The sequence below is a fragment of the Bufo bufo genome, chromosome 1 (genome assembly GCF_905171765.1).
Source record: "Bufo bufo chromosome 1, aBufBuf1.1, whole genome shotgun sequence".
In the NCBI taxonomy this organism is placed as follows: Eukaryota; Metazoa; Chordata; class Amphibia; order Anura; family Bufonidae; genus Bufo; species Bufo bufo.
The window spans coordinates 655,497,430-655,507,353 of NC_053389.1; the positions used below are offsets into that span (position 1 = coordinate 655,497,430).

Below are 9,924 nucleotides of genomic sequence, written 5' to 3' on the forward strand. Positions count from 1 at the left end.
ATCCAAATTGAGTAACTGCACTAAAAAATGTATTCCTTTAGGTAACAAGTATAAATGGCTAAAATTAAACCCCCCATGGCTTACAGCTACTGTAAAAAGGGCAATAAAAGACAAAAAAGGACATTTAAAAAATACAAATCTGAGGGGTCAGCTTGAGCGTTTGAAGATTACAAAGGGCTTAATAAAATCTGTAAAAAGGAGATAAAATTTGCAAAAATACATATGAACAGCAGGTAGCAAAAGAGCAAAACAAATCCCCAAAAATTATTTAAATATATAAATTGTAAAAAACCTAGGTCTGAGCAGGTAGGTCCACTAAATAATAGTAAAGGGGGGGTAGTCACTGAAGATAAGGAAAAGGCAGAGTTACTAAATGTTTTTTTTAGCTCTGTATATACAAAAGAAGAGAAAGGAGCAGATATCTGTGGTGCCGGGGCTGTTAGTACATACAGTAATATACTCAATTGGCTGACTGTAGATATGGTCCAAGATAAGTTAAATAAGGTAAACGTGAACAAGGGTCCAGATAGATTACACCCAAGAGTGCTTAAAGAACTCAGTTCAGTCATTGCTGTTCCCCTGTTTATAATTTTTAAAGATTCTCTAGGTACTGGTACAGTGCGAAGTGATTGGTGCAAGGCAAACGTGGTGCCCATATTCAAAAAAGGATCAAGGTCCTTCACAGGTAATTATAGACCAGTTAGTTTAAAGACGACCGTTCACCGGATTTTATTAATTGAGATAAGTACCTGTACTTCCGAGGTATCCCCCGCTGATGCTGCCACCTTGCCTGTTTTGTTAAAATAGCGCTCCTACGCCGCACTGTGCCCCCCGGTATTTTCCCCGCTCAGTATGCAAATACTGAGCATCGGAGCAATGGGGAGGAGACGCAGACTTTCTCTGTGGGTGTCTCCTTCTCCCCTGGCTGTAGCGCTGTCCAATCGCAGCGCAGAGCGTCACAGCCAGGGAGAAAAAAAACCCATTCTTTGGCTGTGATGCTCTCTGATGCGATTGGACAGCGCTACAGCCAGGGGACAAGGAGACACCCACAGAGAAAGTCTGCGTCTCCTCCCCATTGCTCCGATGCTCAGTATTTACATACTGAGCGGGGAAAATACCGGGGGGCACAGTGCGGCGTAGGAGCGCTATTTTAACAAAACAGGCAAGGTGGCAGCATCAGCGGGGGATACCCCGCAAGTACAGGTACTTATTATCTCTATCAATAAAATCCGGTGAAAGGTCCTCTTTAACTTCTGTTGAGGGAAAAATGTTTGATGGACTCTTAAAAGGGAATCTGTCACCTGGTTCGAGCATATTAATTGTGTTACTACTGCCATGTACAATAAAATACCTTATTTCTTGCTGTAGTCTTAATTTTTTGTTTCATGGTTTCATCAGCGATAAAATCCACTTTTTATGTTATGCAAATGAGTGTCCAAGGTGCCCAGAGGGGCGTTATTATCCTTCTCTGGAGCCCAGTAACTCCCCCGTACAGTGCCCAGCCCGCCTTCCTTTAGAGCCCAAGCACGCCTCTTCCAGCATAAGTAACTGCCCACACCCGAACTCTTTGCTGCCCCCTCCCTCCGCTCAGTGAATTCTTCCGGAGGCGCAGTACCGTGGACTGCCTGCGCAATGTAGAAGCTCCTGAGGGCAACAGCTTCAAATGTGTCACTGGGCATGCGCCGAGCCCAGTGACAAATTTAAAGCTATTGCCCTCAGTAGCTTCTACATTGTGCAGGCAGTCCACAGTACTGCGCCTGCGTGAGATTTCACATAGTGGAGGGAGGCGGCAGCAAAGAGTTCGGGTGTGGGCAGTTACTTATGCTGCAAGAGGCGTGCTTGGGCTCTAAAGGAAGGCGGGCTGGGCACTGTACGGGGGAGTTACTGGGCTCCAGAGAAGGATAATAACGCCCCTCTGGGCACCTTGGACACATTTGCTTAACATAAAAATTGGATTTTTTGTACTCACCGTAAAATCCTTTTCTCGTAGTAGGCATTGGGGGACACAGCACCATGGGTATATGTCCAACTACCACTAGGAGGCGACACTAGACATAAAAAGCGTTGTCTCCTCACCGTTGGGCTATACCCTCTCCACAGGCACGAGGCTATTCAGTTTGTACCAAAAGCAGTAGGAGAGAAGAAAGGCAAGGAACCAACAACTCCCGTACCGGGAAAGATCAAGAGACCAGCCCGGAGAAGCGGAAGTAAAAAAAAAACATAGGGTGGGATCTGTGTCCCCCAATGCCTACTACGAGAAAAGGATTTTACGGTGAGTACAAAAAAATCAAATTTTCTCGTGCATGGCATTGGGGGACACAGCACCATGTGACGTCCCAAAGCAGTCCCCGAGGGTGGGAAAAGGACAGCCATGCCACCGGTTGGGCATACAGGTGCAGGAGAACTATGTGACCCAACAGGAGAAATGCACGGAACAGGCAAGAAGCCTCATAACAAGGGAGAAACCCCAAGGAAGCAGCAGCGAAGACTGCCAGCACCCCAGGACAAAAGCCTGGGAGAAGGTCCCAAATGCAAGAAGAAGGCAAAAGGGAAACACCCAGCTCATCCAAAGGCTGGAGAGAAAGTAGGACAGCATCGCGTATTGGAGCTACCTAACATTCTAATTGACTCAGGCAAAAGCACAAACACCCTGTGGCCAACCCCTGACAGGCCAGGGGAACAAGGAAACATGGAATCACTGAAGGCCAAACGAGTGAGGGAAGCCATAGCAAGGCTCCCATGAGAAGTGAGCAGGTCTCCCCTCAGCACAAAAAAGATGATGAAGATAAGCGCCCCATTGAAAGGAGAAAACCCCAAAGACGCTAAGGGAAAGCGCTAACCCTTGGAAAGGGAGGGGGTTGTAAGAAAATGCCAGGAAAAGAGAAAAGATAAGACCGGCATCACAAAATCAGGAGACGAGGAACGAGCCCCTGAAAAAAAAATATCGCTGAGAAGAGCAAGACCGGAGAAACCCTGGCCAAACGAAGTATCAGGAAAAAAAGGGGAACGGATGCAGGCCCCGGGAATCTCAGCAGGGACACACTGGAGTGAGCGAAGCCATAGAAAGGCTCACAATGAAGTGAGCAGGACTCCCCCCACCGCAAAGCAGGTGATGAAGTTAAGCGCCCTATTGAAAGGTGAAAACCCCAAAGGCGCTAAGGGAAGCCGCCAACCCTTGGGAAGGGAGGAGGTTGCAAGTAAAGGCCAGGAAAAAAGAAAAGATAAGATAAGACCTGCATCCCAAAACCCAAATGAAGTATCAGGGAGATGCAGGCCCAGGAAATCCCAGCAGGGACACACTGGACTGAGAGACATGGGAGGAGAAGGGGAGTACTCCCAACAATCTAAGGAGGAAGGTTCCACAAACAGGAGGAAGTCCCTCCCGAAGGAGACCATAAGGTGGAAATGCAAACCGTAGCACTAAACCACTCAACACCAGGTACTTGATGTGGGAGGATGGGAAGATAGACACAAATCCCAAGAGGTCCACAAGGCTATTGGAACCCACAAGGGGAACAATCAACCCCCAAACAACGATTATCATACAGAATCTGCGTGGTCACATGAACGGGGACAGGGACTCCAGAAAGGAGTACCCGGTATGGGCTCACAAGGAACCAGGAACGAAACCACCAGAGGACAACAAAAGCCAAAATATCCAAGAAAAAATGAAAAGAACCACCATATGGGAAGGGATTGGTCATGGACAACTAGCCATTCTAAGAATAGTGGCTAGCAATCTGCATACATTGTCCCGGGGAGGGAAAGTACAGCGGCTTGGGTTGTACCACTAAATCGACAGACACCCAGACGCATAAGGAATGGCGAAGTCGCTATGAAGAAACTGGGTGTGACTACACAAAATGTAGAAACCAGCTGCGACCAACATACAGAAGACTCCCCGGGGGAGAAAGTACCTGACAGGCGCAGACAATAGCAAGGTCCAAGGGAACTGCCCTCTGTCATATAGTACAACTAAGCAGAGAATATAAGGGAACACCCGGACCCAGAAGGAACTACGGAACCCTGTCCGATGCCAGAGCAATCAGCAGAAATTTCGACCTACCAGGCAGGTGTGTGGCGCTCAGTGGTTCTGTCCCTGACTCATGAGGAAGGACGTCCAGCGAGGAAAAAACACTGACCCCAGAATGATTCCGTGTGGCGGAGGACATCAAGTGATGGCCGAAAACTGCTGCAGCGGCCGGAGCTCACCAAGCTACGTACCCCAACAAGGAAAAAGATCCAGTGGAGATCACTGTACTCCACCAGGAATGGTCCGCCCTGTAACAGAAAACAACGCGTGTAATCCTTTATAATATGGGGTAACGCGGAGTGCCGCCGACAGTAGTACTTTATAGGGATGGCAAGAGCAACCCTAGCACAAAAGCCAAAAACCACCTGGCCATGGTGTAGGGAGCGTGGTTGTATGTGGACCACCCACCAGATCAGAACAGATCAGCCATATACTGGGTACACCAGAAGTAGCAGTAGACCGACAAGGTGGAGGTGGGGGTTGGGCTGGCCCACCCCTGCCAGATATGGTTACCATGCACATGCAGAACCAGGAAGGCCTGTTGTGGACAGTGCCCTGAGAAAGTACAAGAAGGCCATAGAGAACGACAGTAACGGAGTGGCAGATGTATGTAAGAACCAAAAAGAGAAGTAACCACGTCCGCAGCATAGAATGGAGTCTGGGGAAGGAAGCACCCAGTAATACAGAAACTGTATGGGCCACAGTTTGCACCATAGGGAACTAAAAATACACGCCTAAAACCGAGGTAAAGTGGCTGCATGTTGCACACTAAGGAGAGTGGAAACAAAGCCACAGCATCCGGGAATGCGACCGCATTTGGAGGGTACAGGTCCTCAACCTGTTAAAGTAGAAATACGGCTGTGTAGTGTATAGATTTGACCAGACAGGTGCAATGGGTGCAGCATCTGGAGATGGTAGAGGTACTAGATTTAAGATTAGAGCGATGTGGCCGCATGGTGCACCCTAGGACCAGAGAAGTGCAGCGGCTACCGCGTTAGCAATGGTACCTATATTCCGCTCGGTAGGGGGAAAATAGGGCCGCACGGTACCACAAAGAACGACAGGAGCACACCACAATTAAGTAAGTGCAATGGCAACTGAAGGAGGCCCTCTATTTCACCAGAAGGAAACAGGGCCGCATAGTACACCATAAAGCCAGACAGGTGTAACGGCTGCAGCATCGAGACGGTGCAGGAATCTACCTAAGAAGGGAGTAAGATGGCTGTTTGGTGCACACTAAGATGAGGTAGGTGCAGTGGCCACGGCAATACAAGGTGGCCCCAATATATTGTCCAGTAAGGGAGAAATAGTGCCGCAAGGTACGCCATAAGGCCAGATAGGAGGTAGTGAAGGTACTCTACCTATGAAGGGAGCAAGGTGGCAGCTTGGTGCCCACTAGAACCAAACAGAGGCAATTGCAACAGCGATTGAGAGACCTCTATATCTCGCCCGGAAGGGAGAAAAAGTGCTGCAGGGAACACAATAGAGCCCGCCAGGGATATTGGATACAGTATCAGGAGATGGTGTAGGTACTCTACCTATGAAGGGAGCAAGGTGGCTGGAAAAAGACAGGTGCAATTGCTGCGGCAATTGAAGGCGGCCTGTAAATCTCACCCGGTAGGGGGAAATAGTGCCACATGGAACACCATAGAGCCAGCCAGGGGTAATGGCTACAGCATCTGGAGTAGGTGTAGGAACTCTACCTAAGAAAGTAACAAGGCGGCTGGAAACAGACAGATGTAATCGCCACGGCAATAAAAGCAGGCCTGTATTCACAGATACAGGCTACTAGAAAAGAACCTTTAGACGCCGAGAAGGGTTACCAACCCTACAAGAGGCGTTTGCCTGAATTATCAGCTTGCCTGGAACATAGCCCCTGGATAGGGGAACCAGGAAGGACTGTCGTGTACAGCCTACGAGGGCGTACGTACCAGAGACACCGCGTAGGTGTCCCAGTTGCTAAGCACGGAGACGGTTGCCCTACCTGTGCGGTAATTACCTGTGCAGGCATGAGAGCGCCATCCGAAAGTCCACTAGAGGGGCACCAAACCCGGGTAGGGTAGGTACCACCGTGCACGTTTGTCTTGACCTCACAGAGAGATCCTGCATGGTGGAAGACCGCCTGATGCTCTGTTCCGAGGGAATCGGTGCAGAGGTGTCCCCAGAGGCAACTGACAGAAAAGGCTTCGTCACCAGCCTCAGGCCTGTCCTGGGGCGACCCAGGGATGCCGAGGAGGGGTGGAAGCTAGTCAAGACCACCCGAGGTTGGTCCGTGGGCTACTCCTTGCGTGACCCTGTTTCTGAGCGTGAGCCTGGGGGGGAGGGGGGGAGAGGAGACCGCAATTTTTAGGTAGCGCTCCAGCGACTCCGCCGGGGATTTGGCGAGTCAGGCAAGGTTCCCATGGTCGACAGGGAGGGAGCCCATTCAGGGGGGACCTACACAAAAGGGTGGAAAGGGGGGGGGGGGGGGGGGAGCAGACTACATGGAAACCTCCGTAGACAATGGACGCACGTGAAATACGTGGCGATCCGATAGGGAGGCTGGGAGAGGAAGCCCTCATAGAGCAGCAGGGCTGACCTAACTGTCCCCGGAGCCACTGTTCCCAAGAGGTGCTGCAGCAGCTATATATCAGATGGCAGGACTGCAGGAAAATGCGGCAATTGAGAGGAGGGGGGGAGAGCCTACAGAGCAATTCAGCCAGAGGCTGCCTACCAGACCCCAGGAGCTGTGCAGCGCGCCCCATGCAGGAGAAGATGGCGACCCGGTGTAGAAAAAGAAGTTGACAGCCGGAGGAAAAACCGCCCCTCTGACAGAGCATGGAACCTGGAGCTGGATTGGGCAAACAGGAGAGGCCCCACGGAGGGAGGGTGAATGGAAAAGCCCGGGAAGCCAGGAGTGGGTGGAGAGAAGGCTCCGCCCCACGTGACCTGCGGCCTAGTCGGCCGAAAAGCCGGGGCCTAGATTAGGAACATGCAGCCGGAAACCGACGCCCGCGAAGGCGTCCGGAAGCAACCGCCGCGCGGGAGGAACACGGCGCCGAGGGGAATTGCAGGAAAAACACCCGAAAATTACCCCCATTAATGCGGGAACGCTGCGACTTCCAGGTAGAAGCGCCGGACCCAGAGGAGACATGGGCCTCCCTGCAGGTACCCTGGCCCCAAAATAACCCCCTTCATGGGGATGAGGGAAATAAAGTGGGTGGACCACCCAGCAAAGTGCCTGAGACCCTAAGAGGTTATGGGAGAGGATGGGGGGGGGGGGGGGGGGGGAGGAAGGAGGGAGAAGGGGACTACAGGGCCCCCGCAATGGATCCGGATCCCTACTTACCTTCCGATGTCTTCAGGCGTCCCCTCGGCGGACTCAACACAGGTGCCGTGGGTCTACCGGAATTCCGCTGCGGAAGCCGTTTCCAGTGGGGACTGGGTGGCTGCCAGGTACCCGAGTTCGCGCCCGCAGGGGGGCAACTAAAGTGGAACACGATGGAGCCACCCCTGCAGCAGGCCGGAACCTGCAGAGAAGAAAAAATGATTGAAGAAAAAAAATAAAATAAAAAAGTAGCAGGATGACCTGCACAAAAAAGCAGGTCAGGTCTGCCTCCTATGGACACTAGAACAAGACTGAATAGCCTCGTGCCTGTGGAGAGGGTACAGCCCAACGGGGAGGAGCCAACACTTTTTATGTCTAGTGTCGCCTCCTAGTGGTAGTTGAACATATACCCATGGTGCTGTGTTCCCCAATGCCATGCACAAGAAAAGTGGATTTTATCGCTGATGAAACCATGAAACAAAAAATGAAGACTACAGCAAGAAATAAGGTATTTTATTGTACATGGCAGTAGTAACACCTTAATATGCTCAAAACCGGTGACCGATTCCCTTTAAGGGGCTATATATAGGAGTATGTGACTGTAAATAATATTATAAGTGATAACCAACATGGGTTTACCAAGGACAGAAGTTGTCAGACTAAACTGATTTGTTTTTGTGAGGAGGTGAGTAGTAGCCTGGACAGAGGGGCGGCTGTGGCTGTAGTGTTTCTGGATTTTGCAAAGACTTTTGATACTGTCCCTCATAGACATTTAGTAGGTAAAGTAAGGTCTATAGGCTTGGAAAGTAGAGTTTGTAATTGGATTGAAAACTGGCTGAAGGACCGTGTCCAGAGAGTTGTGGTCAATGATTCCTATTCAGAATGGTCCCGGGATATAAGTGGTGTACCCCAAGGTTCAGTGCTGGGCCCTATATTTTATTTATTTATTAAAGGGATTCTGTCACCAAGTTTTAGGTTATAGAGATACGGACATGCACGGCTAGATCGCCGCTAGCATGTCCACAATATACCGGTCCTATAGGGCTCTGTGCTTTTATTTTCTTTAAAAAAGGATTTTAGAGATATGTCAATTAGTCTTGTAAGGTGACCAAGGGGCTGTACGAACCTTCCTGGTGCCCAGCCACGCCCGCCTGTGAAGGAGCCCAGCACCGCCTATGTCCTCCAAATCTCTTCCTTTCGTCATCGATAGATAGCCGTAATCTCGCAATGCGCGAGCTCGCGCATGCGCAGTTCCTTCCCTGAGGCTGATGCCAGCATAGGGAAGGAACACTATATCGGCACTGCGCATGCGCGAGCTCGCGCATAGCGAGATTACGGCTATCTAACGGTGACGAAAGGAGGAGATTCGGAGGACATAGGCGGTGCTGGGCACCAGGAAGGTTCGTAAAGCCCCTTGGTCACCTTACAAGACTAATTTCCATATCTCTAAAATCCTTTTTTAAAGAAAATAAAAGCACACAGCCCTATAGGACAGATATATTGCGGACATGCTAGCGGCGATCTAGCCGTGCATGTCCGCAGCTCTATAACCTAAAACTTGGTAACAGAATCCCTTTAATGATATCGAGGACAAGATTAATAGCACCATTTCTATTTTTGCAGATGATACTATTGTAGATGCTATTTAGAACTGTACAGCCTATGGAAGATGTCCATAAACTACAAACTGACTTAAACACTCTGAGTGATTGGGCATCAACTTGGCAAATGAGGTTCAATGTGGACAAATGTAAAGTTATGCATCTTGGTAGTAATAATCTCCATGCTTCATATGTCCTAGGGGAAGTAACACTGGGAGAGTCACTTATAGAGAAAGATTTGGGTGTCCTTGTAGATGGTAGATTAAATTATAGTATACAATGTCAATCAGCTGCTTCTAAGGCCACCAGGATATTGTCATGGATTAAACGAGGCATGGAGTCGTGGGGCAGGGATGTAATATTACCACTTTACAAAGCGTTGGTGCGGCCTCATCTGGAATATGCAGTTCAGTTCTGGGCACCAGTCCATAGAAAGGACGCACTGCAGCTGGAAAAAGTACAGAGGAGAGCGACTAAACTGATAAGGGGCATGGAGGGTCTTAGTTACGAAGAAAGATTAAAAGAATTGAATTTATTTAGTCTTGAGAAGAGACGTCTAAGGGGGGACATGATTAACCTATACAAATATATAAATGGGCCATACAAAAAATACAGTGAAAAACTGTTCCATGTAAAATGCCCTCAAAAGACAAGGGGGCACTGCCTCCGACTGGAGAAGAAAAAGTTCAGTCTCCGGAAGAGTCAAAGCTTCTTTACTGTAAGAACTGTGAATCTGTGGAATAGACTTCCTCAGGACGTGGTCACAGCAGGAACAGTGGACAGTTTTATAAAGGGTTTCGATGAATTCTTGAAAGCAAATGACATTAATGCTTATGAAAACGTGTAGAAATCTGAGTCTCACTTCCTTCTGGGATTCGCCTCCTCACCTATCCCTTGGTTGAACTTGATGGACTTATGTCCTTTTTCAACTGTATTAACTATGTACAATAACTATGTAACCTTAGCCATTTCTAGATATAAGG

General features: G+C 49.4%; 1 protein-coding gene across 8 annotated transcripts in view; it reads right to left on the reverse strand.

Annotated features, from left to right (window-relative positions):
* Positions 1–9,924, reverse strand: part of DMXL2 (Dmx like 2) — a 181,602-nt gene that overhangs the window by 14,967 nt on the left and 156,711 nt on the right. The gene's annotated exons all lie outside the window — the stretch shown is intronic.